The sequence below is a fragment of the Patagioenas fasciata genome, chromosome Z (genome assembly GCF_037038585.1).
Source record: "Patagioenas fasciata isolate bPatFas1 chromosome Z, bPatFas1.hap1, whole genome shotgun sequence".
In the NCBI taxonomy this organism is placed as follows: Eukaryota; Metazoa; Chordata; class Aves; order Columbiformes; family Columbidae; genus Patagioenas; species Patagioenas fasciata.
Genome location: NC_092560.1, coordinates 67,799,255 through 67,819,024, shown reverse-complemented (window position 1 = coordinate 67,819,024; position 19,770 = coordinate 67,799,255). Strand labels below are relative to the sequence as shown.

The 19,770-nt window shown below is 43.5% G+C and overlaps 1 long non-coding RNA gene across 1 annotated transcript in view; it reads left to right on the top strand.

Moving 5' to 3' along the window:
- The first annotated feature begins 6,506 nt into the window (after positions 1-6,506).
- Positions 6,507-19,770, top strand: part of LOC139826418 (uncharacterized) — an 82,748-nt gene continuing 69,484 nt past the window's right edge. The window contains exon 1 of the long non-coding RNA XR_011736460.1: positions 6,507-6,684. This is a non-coding gene — a long non-coding RNA (uncharacterized lncRNA). The remainder of the gene's footprint in view (positions 6,685-19,770) is intronic.

Here is a 19,770-nt window from a genome sequence, read left to right as displayed (position 1 = left end):
AGGGAAGGGCAAAATAAAAAAGTTATGAGAGAGAGTTCCATTCACCTGCAGCCCCTCTCCGGTCCTGAAACCCATGTCTCTCTCATCCCCATAGCGGTGTGTCACCCGTGTCAGCCCCTGACCAGACAAGCAGAGGACTACGTGAAATGAGAGCCCTAGGAGCACCATGGCCCTCAGTAAATGGAGGACAGGAACGTCCCCATGGCCCTGACAGCACATCAGACCTGCAGGAACCCCAGTCCAAGTCCCACCTAATTTAGAGCAGAGGGCAGGCAAAACTTTGGGACCAGGAGATGACAGCTCTTTGGTGTCCTGGTACTCCGAGGTGGCTTGGGCTGTGCAGCTGGATCGCTGGGCAGGATAACTGTGTGAGCTAATAAGGCAGGGAAAACTATACATGTTCAAAATCTCTAGCTTAGGTCTACATACTTTATCTTTCCCTCCTTAGAATTAGAGATATACATTCATACATATGCATATCCATATCTATATCTGTATCCATATCCATACACATATGTATACGAGCCACGTGCTCAGTAATAGGTAGGAATTTCTTGCTTCTGATGGAGCTGTGGGGTTATCTGGTGGGCAGAGGGCTGGGCAGGGCAGGTGGTGGGCAGAGGTGCAGGGCAGAAGGAACCCCGCAGGGCTATGTGAAGCCACAGGCACAATAAAATCCGAGTCTGAGGTCTTGGCCTTGCTGAAGTAAGCGGAAAATCTCACACTGCCTCTAGAGCCAATAATTCACCCAGTATGAGCAAGATATTAAAAAGGAACTGATTAGAAAGGAGAAACCCTAGTAACCAGTGACCATGGAAAGGGAAACAGGAAGAGTACATGACATCTTAATGAGGCTTTAGTTTAGGAACATGTTTTATTCTCTTAGGGACCGATGCAGTGATTTCTTGACTCCGAATTTATCTGCTTTATTGGTTTTGTGTCACTGCCATAATTTTACCGATTTTTTTTTTTTGAACAGTGATACCATAAGAGGCCTCTAAAGCTAAAACATACAATTAGTGAGCTCTTTTACATTAATTTTACTTTACAAGTCGGGGTCCTATTGTTGAATTTGGTGTTTCAAGGTGCACTTTGAGGCTTGTAGCTTTATAAATGGCCATTAGGTGGGAATAGGAAAGGGAGAATTCTGTCTTGGAGACTCTTTTTTGATGTCCCTCTGATTTGCGATTATTACCACAGCGAGTTGCATCAGTCATGTTGGATATGCAGTAAATGACCTCGGCTGTTAGGAAGCCATTCATCAACAAATCATCAACAAGATAAAACTTACTGTCTCTTCTCATGCCTTTGGATGTGAAGGACAGCGTGTGATTGTTCCCGAGCTGCTATAATCAGAAGAAAAATGCTACTGACTTCCTGGTGAGTTAGTGTGGCTTTGTTTTCCTGGTACCATGTTTTCCTGGTGACCATGTGAAGTCCTGTGGACTGATACCAGGGGATGTTTTGCTGGCTGCCCACCCGTTGCCAAGGAAATTCAGAGGCCAGAATTTCTTGGTTTTATGGATGTGAACAAATTGTTTGGGAGAGGTTTCCTGGAGTCTCAAACTGAAGAAAAGTGCATGAGCAACTTTACTTGGAGCAGAGGTTTTTAAGCATAAAGAAGCATAAAAAACCCAGTGTTGCGGGTTACAATATCTCCCATTTTAAAGAGGTGCAGGAGGACAAGGGAAGCATATTTTATCATCTTGATGTGGAAGAAGATTAATGTATACAATCCACTGTTTTTTGGTCTTGCTGGTGCAGAGCACTCTCTGCTTCTGTGATTCCCTTCATTGTGGCCCCAAGCTCAATTCAAATTTCCTGGGATATATGATTGTATTTTACCTTTATAAGAGTTAGATCTTAAAATAAATATTGGCTTTTGCAATGTTTCTTCTGCTGATGAGAATGCGTTAGCTAACCTAGCAGATATGTCTTATAGTAAGAGGGAGACTATCAGGAAAAATTGACTTGAACAGCCTAGTCTTTAAATGTGGTGCTCAAGCCTGTAACATGACCCAGTGACATGCGCTCACCCTTGATGTATTTTTAAACCACTTGAGAGTCAAACTCTCGGCTGATGCAGCTTTGTGCATCTCCTTCTCTTGTTTCTAGTCCACGTTGCCTGTAAACATCTACTCCGTGCCAAATTCTAAAGAGCCCCCCGCCCTGTTTGTCCTGATATCTTTGGATTTCATGCAGTGCTGTGCAGAGTAGAAGTGGGCCTAGAACCCTGGGTTGTCTGTGCTCACAGCACAGTTCTTGCGGAGCCACATTCACCAGGTAATTGATAATCTTCATGACAGAGGGCATGCAGGGAATTAGTCTTTTGTTCCCAGCAGGAATATACCAAAGAACGCACCACCTTTTGTTTTCTATGTACCTATAACTCACTGTTTTAACGTAGTTAAATGACTTGCAATGAATAATACGTATAATCCACTTTATTTACTATTGTATGATGCCTTGCAAATGCGTTAGCAATTTTTAGGGTGGGGACTGTTGAATGGTTATGCGTGTGCATATGCTGTTTAAGAGGATGGGGCATGGTTTCTAAGAGTTACCACAGTAGGTATACATTCTCTACACCTGGCAAAGCTGGGTCTCAAATCATAGCGTTTACTAAAGAGATGCAACTCTACATCCCTACTTCTGTGCAGGAGACTTCTAAAACAAAATACCACAGCACCACTATGACAAACACAGTCTGCTTGAGGACACGAGTAAACGTTATGCTTTGCATTACACACTTTAAAACCATGACATATAGTAGTCGTACCCACCCATGTTTATGTTTGGTAATGATGGAGAAAGAGACAATTAAGGTTTCTGGTGTCAATTGTAGAGACTGGCTGGTAATTCACCTAAGTTAGGGTTTTGCTAATGTGCTTCATGACTGGCAAAATTCTGCTCTAAATCTATGAATTGCATATGTCTGTGAGTGCATCCATCAAAACAATAAAGACTTGAGACAGTATTGTTGGGTTTGCCCTATGGGATGGTAAACCTGCTTACTCCAGTGACTGACATGGCAGCTCAAGGAGATCAGTAGTAGGTAGGAAAGTTAAATCTTGGTCTTGCAAACACTTCTGCATGCGCTGAACTTTAAAGCCAGGTCTAGCTCTATTGGTGTTAATGACACTTCTCGAGGGCTTTGAGATGAGTTTATTTTTAAAAGCTTGCAGGTCTGTAGGCTAATAGCATCCCAGTATTTGACCATAAGACAAGAAGGAAAACAATGTATCACAAAATGAGCTGTATTAATTCAGCAAATGTATTTAAGTTTTAATTATTTATAACATTTCAGAGAACATTAGTACATGTTCTGTAATGTATTGATAATAGTAATGAAGTCTGAGTAATTCAAGATCTAATTACATCATCTTGCTATTAAGTCGTGCTTAGGAGTAGAAGAGAAAACACCAGTATGAGTTCAAACAATGAAATTTGGTCAGCAAAAAAGTGCTGGTTGTACTAGGCTTCTAAAACTTTCAGGAATATTGAGTAGTAAGTATCTCTGCTTGTCTTAATGGATGGGATTATTTAGGTTAGTTGGATAACTTGGAGTATTTGTTTTCTCATGGTATCTGTGTTGAACAAAGCAAACTGTCTGTAATTTGTATTTAAAAGGTATTCAGAACCCACCAAAAATGTCCCAAACCTGCTCCCCATCACTTTATTCACGGAAGAAGTGTTGCTACCTTGCATGGACTGAGCCTGCACGGCAAGAGTGAGATCAGGCATACAAATGATGTCAGGGACTGATTGCCACAGCTGTAAAGGCAGATGGGTCCAAAGGGCTCATCCTGGCTGACCTGAGTGATGGGTACCATGAGGAAAAGCTCTCTGCCACAGCAAGCCAAGGCCAGATTCCTGAGGAAGCATCCCAGCTTCCAACTGAAATACTGGGGTGATGAAAACAGCTGTCATGGCTGACGGGCAGCTGTCTCTGAGGTGGCTTCCCCTGCTCGTCTTGAGTCACCTCCTCCCTAACCCTCTCATGGGGAGATCACCAACACGTACCCCTTATAAATGGATCAATAGACCATAAAGAATGATCAGTAGGAAGATAAGACCTCCCTAGCTCATTGGAAATTATTTTATGATATTTCTGATTAATGGTTCCATTTTAGCCATTTCAGTGCTCAGCAGTCTTCATTTGTTAGTGTTGATTATAAGAGTCCATGCCTTGCCCGAACCTGAGTTATTTTGACCAACAAATGTGAATTAAAATCAATAGAAATGTCATTAGCATCCCAGTGCTGTGAAAGATAATATGACCATTTCTCATGCATTCAGTTTATTAAAATTTGCTAAAGTGTGAAATATGTATGACAAGTAATGATGTTTTAATCTTTCGCCAAGGTAACAATTGAAAGCTGATTGATTCCATTCAGTAATTATAAAATCAAGATGATGGAAGATTGTAATCAAGAAGGATTCTGTCTCATACTTTGTCACGCCTCCATGCAAGATAAAATTCTCGTTTGTAACATCTCTTTTATCTGAAAAGAAATCAAACTCCTATTTGCCCCAGTTTAAATCTCATGGCTAGTTAGATTTTTTTTTTTTCCATTTTGATGAGAAGATAAAAGCAGCCTGCACCCACCAAGGGGTTATATCCTCGTGTGTGCCATGGAACCTAAAAGCTCTTTCTCCATTTCCTTGTGTCCTGACACAGGACAGGGCTGACAGGATGACCACGTTGTGTTGCTGGAGTGCTGGCAGATGGTTTGGTCTTTGTGAGACAACTGAACACCTAGTCCTTCCTCCTTCCCCTTCAATAAAAGCAATGTTGGCTTCTAAGCCAAACCGTGGAAATGTCCTAAGGGCCTGATGGGCTGTGTGAGTGATGCTTGAGCCAGGCTGGGTGCTCAGAAATGTCCCATCCCACCATCCACTCAGCATCACACCTGCTGCTGAGCAGCCTTGGAGATGTGAGCCAGTCAAGATGCTGAACCTCCAAAACTAACCATGGATGTTTTGCCTGAAGTTACCCAAAAGAGATGAAACTCTGCTCTCATTTGGCGTTTCACTGTGATAGTGAGGTCCAGTAAGAAGACTGTGGCTCGGGAGACTTGGCTTTGTTTCTGGGTCTGACATTCATCTTCTGCATGGCCTCAGGCAAGTCCTTTCTCTTCTCTGTGTCTCCCCCTGCCCACACACCCCTCTCCTGAACTGCGTAATGGCAGCAGAGGTGACTTACTGTAGTGCCATGGCAGGTTGAGTCTCCGTAAGTAAATAAACAATAAAGGCAAGATGGTGTATTTTTTAAAAAAAGATTCTGCTTGGCGAGATATTGTGTTAACTAGAGAAGGAAGAAATTGTGGTATGTTGAGGTTTTTCCACTTCTGCTCTCTGCTCATCTTTGGTGGAAAGAGAAGTCTCCAGTTGCCAGCCAGAGAACACAAACAATAGCAGGAGAGGTGTCCCAACCTACCAATGCAACTAGAGGATAAATTACGAAGGGTCTGAAACCAAGAAGGGAGTCAAAATAAATCCAGCTTGTCTCTTCACTGACTTTCGACAATCTGCAGACCAGACAGCTACTCAGAGATGTCCTAGAGCAGAAAGCAGTTTCCTTTCTTGAGTGCTTGTTTTTGACATCCAGATTGGGGAAGCACTTGGCTATTTGTAAGTGTAGAAGTATGTCTCTGTGAAATACCGACATCTTAGAGTGGAATGAGTGCTCTGCAATGAAATCCCAGATGCAGTGCAGTTGGTGGGTGGCCTCAGACAAATTTTAACAGGCTTTGGAATGGGGCCCAAACATACATTGAACAACAGGAGAAGGAAGCTTTGGTTTAGCCAAATCTCTAAGCAAGTGCTTAACCATTGAAATTAATGAGAGTTAAGCATATACTTGAGTCTTCTGCTGATCTGTACCTTAACTACTGAATAACAAATACTGACCTGCAGAGAACAGGGATATGCCTTTTGTATGCCCAAGGGGGCATGCCATTTAGAATAGCATATTTCTTTGATTTTCTAGTGACACAGTAAAACCAGAATTTAGCCCCATGCTCCTTGGAAGAGGGAAATTTTAAATTATTATCAACTACAGCTTCTCACTGCAACATTTTGCATGATGCAGGTTAATGGCTGTCTGCTAGAAAAGAGGACTTATCTGTTTCAGTCATCTAACAGGATTTTTGGCATCCTGCTTGTTAGAAGGGTTATTTTCTTTAACCATATTGCTGTAGGAATGCATCTTTTAAGCATCCTGCTGTATTATTTTGACACGATGTTCCTATATTTTCAGCTTATAGTTTCTGGAATTCTTTTTCTCCTGACAAGAAGCGATGTTGCTGGGTGTGACTTTCTAACAAACCTTGATGCAAGATCAGGAAAAAAACCCTAATATACCTGATGGCTTGATAATTTCAGGGTCAAAATAGATTTTAATATACCTGATGGCTTGATAATTTCAGGGTCAAAATAGATTTTAACTGTTGATCTTTTGGCTCTTGCTGATGAATCTGTTTGAGCAGCTGCTGTATGAGATCTAGCTAGCAGCACGCAGAACACATGAGCAAAACAAAGGGAATGTGAGATTAAACTGAAAAAAAGGAAGAACAGCGTTTCCTCACCGTTCTGCATGAAGGCAGAATATGCACCAAGAAGACAGAAACTCACTTTTCTTGTTGGACCTATGGCCTCTTCCCCCCATCAGATTATTCAAAGGTAACTTTGCTTTTCACTCTCTCAGACAGACCATTTCCCACTCACTGGTATACTTATTTATTAGTAACATTATTTGTAAAATGCTAACTTCATTGCCTGCACAGTTACAATGTTATCTCAATGTGCTTCTGTGAGAATGTAACAATGTCATGAAGAAAAATGGTGTAAAAATGATGTAGGTACATAAAACGGGATTGACAAAATGTAATAAATCACACTGGGCTGAAGAACAGAGCTGCATGTGTAATGAAATACTTCAGCATTACATCATCGTTTATGTAGCATCTGGCAGTGCCTTGTATTTTAGTGCTGCTTTGAATCAGGATCACTTTTTCTCTGTGAGAAAAGACAAAAAACAAACCATTTGGTTTTACACATAGAAAACTGGAAAGAAAAGCTACAAAAAAGAGGAAATCCTTGAAATACCTCTATGAGATTCCCCCGACAATTTTGCCATCCCCATCTTGATGCAAATAATATAATGTCTGAGATGCCTACAAAATAGTTAGCATCCAAGCAGGATTTTTTCAATTTTATGAGAGAAGCATGTCTTTAACGTGAAGGAGATTTTTTTGAAGGTGCGCAGTTAATTTCCACAAATTAGAATTCTTCTGATTTGCATCATTAGACATGCCCTGGGGCAAGGCTTCTTGTGAAAAAACAGGTGTGAATTATATGAACTTGAGTGTTTTCCACAGGGATTTTTTTTTTTTTCCCAAGGAGAATCGAATTATCTTTCTGCCATTGTGGACTCCCTGTCCTGTCTCACACAGACATGTGGGTGCTTCTGTAGTGCGGATTCCTCCACCCAGGCTGCTGGCAGAGTTTCCCTGCTCCCTGGGGGGAAACACTGTGCTCAGGTCCATCCAGGGTGCCAGGCAAGGTCGACATGATGTGCCACTGCTGTGTATGTTATTTGAAATGTATTCAATTAGCTGTTGGAGTCAATGAAGTCAGAAATGGAGGTGTCTGCCACAGAAGTCTCTGGATGACGCCTGAATTTGGCTGAAGTTTTGCTGCGAATTCAAGGAGACTTGGGTTTTGCCTCGGAAGCCCCTGGTGTGGTGGCTGCAATGCTGTGTATGGTGTGCCAAGGGCATGGGCTACCAGCCCCCCGGCAGCTGTGACCCTCTCCTTCCCCAAACATTCGGAGGACGTGGGAATGTGGCATTGGCAAGAACTTGCTGTGTCTAAAAATAGGCTTTTTGCTTTACCTTTTTCAATACTCCACCATTCAAGGAGGAAATAGGACAGATTGCCAAATCACTGCTTGTTTGGCTCCTTTTCAGTTAATCGAATGTCATGCAGATAAGCCACTGTTACTATAATTGCTCTTCTCCCAGGGATTTTCATACGGTATATTTGTCCAGCAGTATAGGTATGGCTGACACATACGTAGAGATAGTTGTTATAGCTATTATACTCCCGCTCTGTATTTTCCCCAGATTGGTACAGAATGGTAGGTCTTGATATGCTCCTGAGTAAAGTGCGATATAAGACTTCGGCTTTTCGTGGTGGAAATGGCAAGGCGAAGCGAAACAACCTGGATACAACAGCTACTGCTGTAGGAACCTGATGCAGTGTAGGCGCCTGAAATGCTTTGGTCTTTTCTGAGTGGTGGTTAGAGTCACTGAAAAGTTTGTTTGCTTCATTTGTTTAAACTAGTGGCGACTTCTACTGGTTTTCATTTGGAGGAGAGGGGCGCTGATAGAGCACGAATGTTGTTGCAAGCAGGACAATATAAAATTGGCTAAGGGAAAAGAGGAAGGCAATGGCCATGTGATCGAAGTGTAAGATTTGGAATTGGGATGTCTTATTCCTATTTCTGATTTTCCTGATTTCCTTTGGGAAAAGAAACCACTATCAGAGCTGAAAGCTGGACATACACAGACACTTACTGGCAGCAGGGGCAGCAGTGGGACATTTTAGAATGAAACCCCCTCTTTCTAGCACCTAAGGTTTTTGGATGAACATGTTTTTTGCCTTCTTGCAGGAGTGTCATGGCAATGCACAGTGGACCTAGGGATTTCCAAGGGGAAGGAGAGGCATTTTAGCATCTCAGAGGCATGTCCATGATGTTTTTGATTATGGACAATTCAGGAGTGGAAGCAGATTGTCACATCAGGGTGCTACTGGGCAGGAGAAGGGTAGGTTTGAGAACAAGTGCTGGTGGAGGCTAAACTTATCTCAGGGTGAAAACGGAGTTGTGATGATGCCATGTCAACCATCTCCCTCTCCCATGATGCAAAATGAATTGCCATGGCTTGAGTGACAACCCATGATGCAAAATGAATTGCCATGGCTTGAGTGACAAGCCTTTTCAGTGAGGTAGCAGTAGATGATGCCTCTCCACAGGGATTTCTGCAAGACAACAGGTGAGATCTCCAATGAACTTAGCTGCTCCTTTGCATTTACAGTTTGTACCTGTGCCTCTCATGCTATGTCACAACCACAATTTAAACAGGGTAATGGAAAACTAAATTATCCAATGCTAATAAGGTTCTTTCAGTCCCTCGGGAAAGATCACAAAAATATGAGCTGACAATGCAAGAATATCCATAAGCATCAGTGAGAACTGGCTCTCAAGGAGAAAAGAAGAGTTCTTATTTGATAAATATTGGCCAAATGGCAGGTGAGATGTTTTTGATTGCTGATTGCTTTACTTTCTGCACCCCTGCCTGTGAAAGAAAACCACGTCCTCTCCTGGGCTGAGATGCTGTAGTCATACAGCAGTTTGGGATCTCCTGGTTTTAACCATCAAAGTCCAAGGAAAGGCTCGCAGCTTGCGTTCTCTTCCATGCGTAAACCCATTCCTCCAGTGGTTCGGCAGCCAAGAGTGCTGGCCCTTAGCTACATCCCTGTCCCCATGGGATCAGAGCCCTGGCATGAGGACATGCCCCCTTCTTGAAGACTAAGCTCTATGTCAGTAAAAGAGAATGAAAAGACCCTCTCTGTTGCTGTTCTTTATTTTGCCCATGGAAAGGGCATGAGCTGATAAGGAACTGTTGCTGTTTTTTGCTTTCTCAGAATAATTGCCCCTGCCTTCCTGATAAATGAGGGTAGGATCAGACTCTTCCAAGCGGACTGCCATGCACACTTTTATTTTGTCTTGGTGGTGGAACAGGTGATGCTGGTTGGCACCACTGTTCTAACTTAAATGCCTGAACAATATATGGCAGGGGTGTCTAACTCATTTTCACTGGGGGCCACATCAGCCTCGCAGTTGCCTTCAAAGGGCCGAAAGTAATTTTAGGACTGTATAAATGTTTGACACCCCTGATATATGGGCACTGGTCTATGTGGTCACAAACTGTGTCTGATTCAGTGTACGGCAAGGCTTTCAGGCAGTCCTTTAATGCGCTGAGCAGGAAAGAGCATTTTACTCTTGTAACGGATCAGTAATGTGCTCTAGATTTAGTCAAGCACTAGGGCAGGTGGTAACATGTACCACAGGGACAAAGAAATGAGTATGCCCAATCTGCCAAGAAATGATAGTATTTCTGGCGAAGCGAGCACAGCCACTTGCTGGGGAGAGGCTGAAACGGGCCAAGGAGCAGCAGCGCCTGGGTGGGCAGGGGTGCCAGGGCCGGCTCGCTCCTGCTGCCAGCCCAGGGACGAGTCCCTGTCCCCACAGTCACCAAGGCCTTGTGGCTTTGCAGCAAGCGCAAGATGCCCTTGCAATTTCACTCTGCGCAGGAGGAGATAAAACACAAGTTTTTCTGTTTCTTTCAGCCTCTGTCTATAATAAACTTTGCAACCATGCCGCCTGTTGGGATTTTCAACTACCTTACTCACATTTGTTTGCATGATGACTTGGCTCAAGTTAAGGGTAGGTTGAGGTTAGAATCCAGGCACCTCCGAGCTGTCAGCCCTTAAAATGGGTTGGTCTCCCCAAAGCCAATGCCCTAGCATGGCTTGATGTCCCCCTCACCTGCAGCAGCTGTCACCGGCACTGCCACCACCGCCTGCCCAGACAAAGGGCTGCGAGTGACCAGTGAGGCCATACTAACCTGTGGACAGAGGGACAGTGACCAACAAGCCTTTGACCATTGCTCAGCAATCTAAACTCTGAATAATCTTAATGAGTTAATTCACCAGCTAGCAAATGTTTCCCTGCTGATCAAAGGGCTGAAAGAACAGCAATGGTTACAGGTCATGAATTTTGTATGGGGATGCGTAACAGTGTCACTACAGATTTGTAACACCTGTTCGGCATTACATAGATGTGTATCAATAATTTTTCTCACCATTTCTACAGCATGAAGCTGCACTTATTTCCCAGATCTTCTATTTAATTCAGTAAAACAATATTCAATTACCTATTTAAACAGGAGGTTGGGGACAAACACAGTTGGGCTGGAAGATGAATCGATTGGTGAAAGCACAGCTGGCTGAGGAAAGGTGCCTCCAGCAGTCTTTATTCCCTGCCTTCCTTCCGATTTTGAGGAGCTGTGGAAACAAGGGAAAACAGAAGGGAAGAAAATCCTTTATGTCCTACCCTGGCCTCTGCCCAGGCTCCCTGTTCCCACTAGGCTGATATTGTTTGGCAAGCCTCTTCTGGCAGGAGAAATACTAAAGTAAATAGCTATCATTGTCAGTTGGTAGGCTGAAGATTGCCACCAGCACACCATGTCACGTCCATGCAAAATATGCAAAGAATTTCTGCTGCCAAATATCATTCCTGCCTTGTTTCTTCCCTGTGCTGGTCATTCATGGTGACCCTTACTAAAGCTATTGGCCTGTTCCTGATTGCTCTTCTATTGTGTTTTGTTTGCTTTGAGTTGGTGATGTTGGGCTGAGACACGCCAAGTTTTTACTGATTTATTGCAGATGAGGACAGAATCAGAATCATTATTTGAAAAAAAAAAAACAGTCTGGGGTATATAGTTTGGGTATTTTTTCCCTTTGTTCTCTGCTGTTTGATGGTTTGCTTCCAATGTACCTTCCTGCTGACTTCCAATAGAGGTTTCTCGCTTTATAAACAACTGGATTGATTTCCAATATGGACTTTTACTTCCTTGAAAAAAGATCTCCTCTAGGGAAATTGGCAGTTCTCTCTTTATATATTTTCTTATTTGCATTTACTTGGAGGGGTCAACAAATCCCTTTCTCTCTTATCCGATTTAGTTGTTTTAACATAATACAATCATTTTCTAAATCAAACTGATGGAGCAGTTCCTAAAGGCATTACACCAACTGTATATCTGGAATCATATTCGCCTTCTTTTATTGCATTAGCACCAGGCTTGAACTTTGCAAATTTGCATGATGCTTTGCAAAAGTTCTCAGAATATTTCAAGCAGTTTATAGCTGGAATCTGGTCTGTTTCAAACAGAGACTGGAGAGTGAATTGTAGAGCAAAGCTTGTGTAGAGACAAGATGTTAGTTTCATGAAACAAGTAGAAACCAGAATGAGAAAGCAAGAGGAATATCACATTTGCTGGGAGGCACTGCGAAGTGGGTGCTGTGTTACAACACTGATTCTGGATGTCTTACCAGACTCTCTAAAAGGTTTTATTTATTCTCTTTGAAGGAGATGCTGAGGAGATTCTGACATACAGCAAGGACGTATGAGCAGAGGGTGTCTAGGGAATGCACCTAACACCTGGGTTGTAATCTGGTGATGCTTCCGTGCTGGCTTTTGGCAAATACTTCTCCTGTTATTTGATTGTTGCCTTTCTTTTCACCATAAGGGCTGCCATTATCAGACATCCTTATCAAGATACTCTTGTAATATTAATGTGAGGAATTTTTGAAGACAGACTCATGCTCATCTGTACTTTTGAATATCTCCTCCCTTGTTCTTGTGTCATTATTTCAGTGACAATTCTTTGTCACTTGAAGCAGTGGGTAGTTTGAAACAAGCTGGCTAAAGCAAGCTATACAGAAAATAAGCCCAAGGATATATGGTGAAGGTGTGAGGGTGAAAAGAAATCCCAGACGACATCAGTTCAGGCAAAGAACTGAGTTCTCCAAGCTACGGGACAGAGATGTATGCCAGTGCACGACCCTCTGTGTGAACAGGACTGCAGTGCTTCTGGTCCCAGCGGAGTCTGCGTGAAACCCTCCCAGTTTCTCAGGGTTTGCGATACAGTTAAACCACAGCCCAGCTGACTCCTTGCATGTTACCGAGATCTGACTGTCGCTTAGATGGCGCAAATCACAACTTGCTCGTAACTGGATGCCTCAAGGCACAGTCAAAAGGTTGTGGAAGTGCTTGATTCCAGTGTGGTGTCATTTAGTATCTCTTCCCAGCTTACAGAGGAGAGATCTTCTAATCCTTTTGTGACTTGTGTACCTTTCACACACATTGGCAGACAAATGGGAGCAAAGGAGGTTGTTGCGGTGCATTACTGGGTCCAAGAAATCACCTTGCAGAAGGGGAGTGTGGGGCAGTGAGGGGTAATTGCAATTGCAATTCCAGTACTGTGAGTCTGGCACACTGCAAAAGCATTCATTTCCAATTACCTCTTCTCTGAAATGTCACAACCAGCTACTGGACAATAGCTTAACATCTGAAAAATTAATATCAAGATTATGACTAAAGAATTGGCATGAAATAGCTGACGGTTGGAGAGTGTTCTGTTTTAAGTGCAAACCTTACGTTTTAATAAATAAATAAAATAATAATAATAAAATCCATTTTGAGGTATGAACTGTAATTCTCAGAACGAGATTGATTAAAAAAAGAAACCTATTACCTGCAAATCTTACTTAGATGAACATCTGGGCTCCCAGCATAGACATGTAAAAAGAGGCTCTTGGTATTTTTCCTGGAGGGCAGTTCCTGCCAGGTGTGGCAGGCATTCCTGGGACATATGGAGTAACCTTGTGCCCGCTTGGAGTATCAAAGAAACCTGTCTGCTGGCCAGTGGCCAGGAGCTTTGGTGATGAGGAGATAATTTCTGATGGTTTGGTGACCCCTTCACAAATCCACCAAAGGGGAAAGTGTGCTCAACAGAGCCAGTCTGGGTTCCATTGACAATAGATATTCATACAGGAGGTTTGGGGTCCACTTGATACTTCTGTCCCTTTTGTCCTACCCTCTCTACAGTGGGGCTCAGCTTCCCTCTCTGGAGCAAGAACTGGGCATCCTGTACTCTCCCTGCAAAAAGAAGTTAACTGCTCCTAAGTTGGTACCCTGTGGACTACGTTTTTCCAAAAAACTGAGAAGTTTGTGGTGTGACAGAGATGTGCAGTTTGACAGAAGCGGTTCTCACTGACAGTACACTAACCCTGGCCTTGCTGATGCTGCAACACCCTCTTCGAGATGTTAATTGTTGCTAACAGTGTTTAAAGCATCCTCTCAGTGCTTGCCATTGACTGCCCACATGAGCAATTTTACTTACAGCCCAATCTTTCCTTTATTATTGATTATATTAGGAAAGAAATGAAAAATATGAAACCAGTGTTGCAGAGAATAGGTCAGTTTATTAAGGGTCCCTCTCCAAATTGGCTGTTTAAAAATTCAATAGATCAACATAAAAAGCTGATCATGGTGAGAAAAAAGCTTTCCTGCCATTTGTTGCCTCTGCATTTTATTGTAAGTCTTTGCGGGGGAACCGTGAATTTGAAGTATGCTCGACCTCTTGCCAAATGATTAGTAGCGTATTTTTACCTCAGATAATCACATTTTGTTGCTGTTTCAAACTGCAACAAGGTGTCATTATCTCTCAGATATATTTCCCTTTGCCATATATAGTCAATATAGTATTTCTCTGCATGTTATGAAGTGGCTTTTAGATCAATATCCTAACACTTGGTGCTCAGGGTTAATGCAACTTGTAAATATTGAAGGGGCTCACAGACCCCTGGCATTGAGGAGTCCCTCCCTCCTCAGGGGCAGTCCCGTACAGATGTGCTGCTAACACCCACATGTGGCCAGTGACTCAAAACAAGGGGACGTCCACCATGGCGTGATGTTCACGGCCATTGGCTGGGGTGGGAAAAAGGCTGCTGGGGGCATTTTTAAATTTGAATGGACTTGATGGAGAAAGGCAATAGAAATACCTGAAGTGTTGTATCCCTCACCTGTGCTTTTTCATGCTTTTCCCTTTCTGTATTGTACATCATGGATAACCGAATGGTCAGGACTGATGGCAAAATCCCAGGGAGGGTTATGATAAAGCTGCATAGGGAAGGAAGGATTGCCCTCCTTCCCTGGAATATGATCGTCCTTGCTCACAGATGGACCCTGCACTGATTGCCTTCCAGCCACAAACTGCCGCCAACCTATACCTAATCGGCTCTCTGCTCTCCCCTGCGATTATTTCAACGCCAAGTGCATTTTCAAAGGTGATAGTATTGTCCTGACAGAATTGGTACATCAGTACATCTGCTGTAGCAGGGCTGAAATGCAGAGACTGGGGAGAGCAGTGTTCAAACCCGACACTTGGACAACAGACCGTGTGGCACAAATGTCAGGACAGATGTGTGCCTTGCATGAGAACTTGATATTCATCTTATACTTAAGGCACCTGGGTAATAAGTGTGTGGATGGGGAGGGGGACCATGCCCTCTCCTTCTCTGCTCCCCAGCATTTGACTTACATTGTAGTCACCTGTAATATTGGTGGGTTTTAAATCAATAGTTGTATCTGCCCCTGGAAATCAGCAGGAAACTGTTCTAACTGAATTTCCCTAACCTGTGTATCTCATTCACTACTGTCTTCAGAGCACACAGGTTTTCGGATGTCCTTGTTCCTTTAATGCAGTTATGAAAGGACACTGTTTTGTATAACCTTACAGATCTGCTGACAGGGTAGAGCATAAACCCTACACAAGCCAAATTTTAAAATTTTGTCATTTCTTCTCCAGACAGAAGTTAATTTACCAGCAGAGGGCTCTCTTTTCACCCTCTCCTTCCCTACCTCCTTTGCCAAAGTTACCACAAAGCTTAAAAACAACAGGATAGAGAAGGTATGAAGCTGTACACATCCCCAGAATTCAGGGCAGAGGTAGGCTCGATGTGGAGTCTGGCTCTCTGAGTGTTCCAGGGGTCTTGTTTTTTCGTGAGGGGCCTCTTGGGGAGGTGTGGGGCAGCACTTGGCTGTGGGACCAGTGCTCTCCTGCTGGTTTGCACGCCAGGGATAAGGCAGCTGGTGAGGTTGCTGCTGGAATGGAGAGCAGGATTTTGGAAAACACATTGCGGGGCGGAATCTTTCCAAACCTGACCTGGGCTCCAGCCAGCATCCTGTGGAGGGGACTGCCAAGCACAAGTCCCATGGACAGTTGAGGGAGGGTGACAGGGTGGCTGCAGCCAGCAGCTCACCCACCAGAGCCAAGTGACCCAGCGAGCAGCAGTGCGAGCAGTGATGTCCCCTGGGAACTCCTGGTAAGATACCTGTCCCCAGCGCTCCCGGGGCTGCCTTTCTTCACAGCAGGCAGGGAACTGAGGCCTGCATGGGGTCTCCTCTCTTCCCCCACCGAGCCCTGTGATGGATACCCAACACTCAGCACCTCCTGCTCTTTGCTGAGCGCTCAGATGCAACATCTGCATTCTCACAATACTGATGCTAACACACTGCAAACACTAAATACTGTCTGTGAATAGCTTTTATTACTGGAGTAGTTGTATTTTTGCCCCTTGCTGGTGTGGCGGGAGGGCTGTTTCCCTTGCCTCCACTGCTTCTGGCAGCTCTTTGTGTTCTTGGCTGCACTGTTGGTGGTGTATAAAGCACTGCAAATGATTTTGCTATAATAGTTCCCTATAAAAATCCCATGAGGTGGTGGATGTTGGGATTCTATTGTGATCCAGCTGTTGTACTTTTGTAACTTAAACGTGTCTATTTGCTGATAATATAAATAGTGAAAGAAAAGCATACATACAGGCACATGCACATGAATGTGATCTCAAATGATTACAGGTTAATAATCTGTGTGAATATATATGAATCTGTTCAATAAATAAGCTGTGTGAACTCTCTATATAAACAGGACATCTATTTTATATCTTATGGAATGCAGTGATTTTTCCAGTGGTAGAAGGTGGGATACTAGCTATTTCAACCGAGTTCTTAAAAATACAGAGCAGAAATAAAATAATGAAATAAAGGAGGGTTTGCAGGGGGTTTGCAGAGATCACAATGTTTATTCTTTTCATGTTTGTAGTGTAGACAGTTTTCCACTTCTTTTCCCTTTATCCTTTTGGTACATGTAGAACTACCTCTCGAGTGGAGCTGAACAACAGGAATTTAATTTATCAATTAAACTGATATTTCAGGAAAAAAAATCACTTTATTATTTTTATTTATGAAATATGAAAAGCAATGAAATTAAATGTATTTCTAATGATGTTATAACTTGCCCTAATGATATCAGAACCTGTCTTATAACTTCAGCTGTATAAGCACATGTGAAAACTCTGTCAGGATATAACTAGGCATAAATACTTGGAACTTTGAGAGGTGGTGGTCAGCTCTGGACCAGTTGCTGGCTGCATAGTGAGACTGGGAGCTCTGGGGGCTTTCCTGGCCTTCAGCACTGGTGTAGGTCCCTGGACAACCCTGTGAGATAGCAGCTCTGTTTGCATGGGTGGAGGGTGAGTCACAGATCAGGCTGAGGAGTTTGTCTCCAGGAAGGTTGTGGCTGAGCAAGACTCATGTCTCTAATGCCCCATAACAGCCTTTAAGGCACTAGGCTGTCCTGGACAGCTATGTGGTGCCCAAAACATGATTATTAGATGCCTACAACCTGTGTAATCACCACTGTTGCTTGGAAGCACTGTATTTTCATAGACAATATGATCAAAATAGAGTTTCTTCATGGCTGCTTGGTGCATCCAGGCCTTTTGGGTGCACGCCACACCAGAAGCGGCGAGTTCCTGCGATGGGAAGGCAGTTCCCTGCCATGGGCACCTCCCTGCCTACGGGCAAACAAACGCCCACCACCACTTAATCAGGAAGATTGCTTCTCATTTGGGGTGAAATTTACTGCCTTTGATGCCTTGAAAAAGTGCCTCACGGGAGCGTAAGCATTGCCAGATGGTCGGCAGGGCTGCACCGGCAGCGCTGGGGCTGAGCCCACCCTTGGCAGATGGGTGGCCCTTGGCTGGGACTGGTTGTGGCTCACAGTTCAACCCAGCAAGATAAGCTCCTCTTTCCGGCACTGGTGGAGACCTGATACCGGTGCCCAGCATGCGTCCCACATGGGTATTTGCTAAATGACAGACTCAGCCTCTTATCACAATGTTGGCTCTCAGAAAACATTTTGAGCAGTTTTGTTTGGGTGGCAGATACAGTTTTTATTGTACAGTGCCTCAGTCATGGTGATAAGCATGTTGCCTGTCCACTTGGGATATTTCATGCTCTTTGCTCTTTCTCCAAAACAATCTGTGTCTCTCCCTCTTTCTCTATCTCCTAGTCTAAACCAAGATTTTTAGTTAAAGCATGGACCTGGCTTTTTTTTTTCCTTATGCAGCAAATTGTGATTCAAGAGTAAAACAAATCCAGCACGAGAAGAACGAACCTTTAAACACATTAAAATAACAGCTTCCTTAAGCTATCTGATAGCAAGCCCTACATGCACTGTATATATTTAGAACTTAGATGTAGTAGTACCAAGGCAGGGGAGGGTAAGTATATGCAAACAAACCCCCTTTTCCCCATGTCCCTTCCCTCGGGGATGGCATGACTGCCACAGCTCTGGTGGTGTTAGCTGCACCACCAGCTCCCAGCCCGGGCCCACCAGCACGTGTGTCCCTGCTGCATCTTGCACATCCATCTTCACAAACACAGGCTCAGGGTACAAATGACCAGGAGCGAAATCAGGTGGGCAGAGGCCTTGTGCGATCTGGCACAGACATCACTGTGGGCACTGGCCAGGCTGCAGGGCAAAGGCCATAGGGAGCAAAATAACTACAGGGCATGGGACCTTAAGAGTGATGTGGTTAATTACTTTGGCTGCTTAGCAGCTAAATGATGTGATGGTTATTAAATAATGTTAGAAATTGGGCCCTGGTGATTTGGCTGCTAGATCCTCAGCTTGCCTGGGCTGGCATAGCTGGGAGGGTGCACTAATTTTATACCGCTGCCAGATCATCTACAAACCTCCTATGGAAAATTAAAGGAAGAGATATCATGTTTGTGTGGACCTGTGGTTTTAAGAAAGAATGACAGCTGTCAGATTGGGAACCAGGCAGATCTCAGAGATGGCAATGCCTACACCAAATCCCCTAGAACAAAATTTGGGATCAGTACAATGTAAGCAGATAGACTTAACATCTCTGAATGAGTGGAGCATAGACATCAACTTTATCTCCCTTGGGCACATCTACTCCATGTTCTGTGGTGGTTTTATAATTGAGTGCCTGCTATTGTGCGTACTACTACTGCTGACAGAGAAAGATCAAATCCATTCAAGTAAAACCCACCTTAATCGAACAGTGACAAATGAAGACCAAGTCAAAATATGCACACTAGTTTTAAAGAGGTCATTGAATGAAAGCTGATTCTGGTCAGAGTGCCTCCACAGATCTGTAGCCCCTCTTTAACAAGCCTGTTGGGGAATGGGATGTGTGCTTTAGATATTTTATCCATCCGACTAATATTGGTCTTCGTTGTGGCATTTACAATGTCTTAAAGGAAAATACCAGTGATTTTTCAAAATTCTAGCCAGTTATTGAGAGCGGTGGAATTGCCTTTGGAAAAAAAATGGATGTTCTGTGTATGATACCGACCATCAATCAGGCAAAGAGAGAAAGAAGAAAACCCAACAACCCAGGAAAGCAAATGGTGATAAAGATCCCAGATAAAGTCACTCTTCTCAGCGGGCAGTAAGTCTGATGAACTGAAATTGAAAGTCCTTCTCATTGATTTCACTGGAAAAAGTAATTGGCTTTGAACTCTTTGAATAAGTTGCAATCTGTATTTAATTTCTTGTCCAAGGAAGAGAATGTCATTTTGTTTTTCTTGTGGATCCTATCAGCTTTAATGTCAGTTGCGCAGCTGAATCCCTTGCATCAAGCTCCAAATTTACCCCTGATGTCAGCGTGCTTAGGACTGAACCAAAATCAGCCTTTCATCTCTCAGTTGCTTAAAGGATCATGCCATAATACCACGTTTATTAATTCAAAATCTCTCTTGTCTGT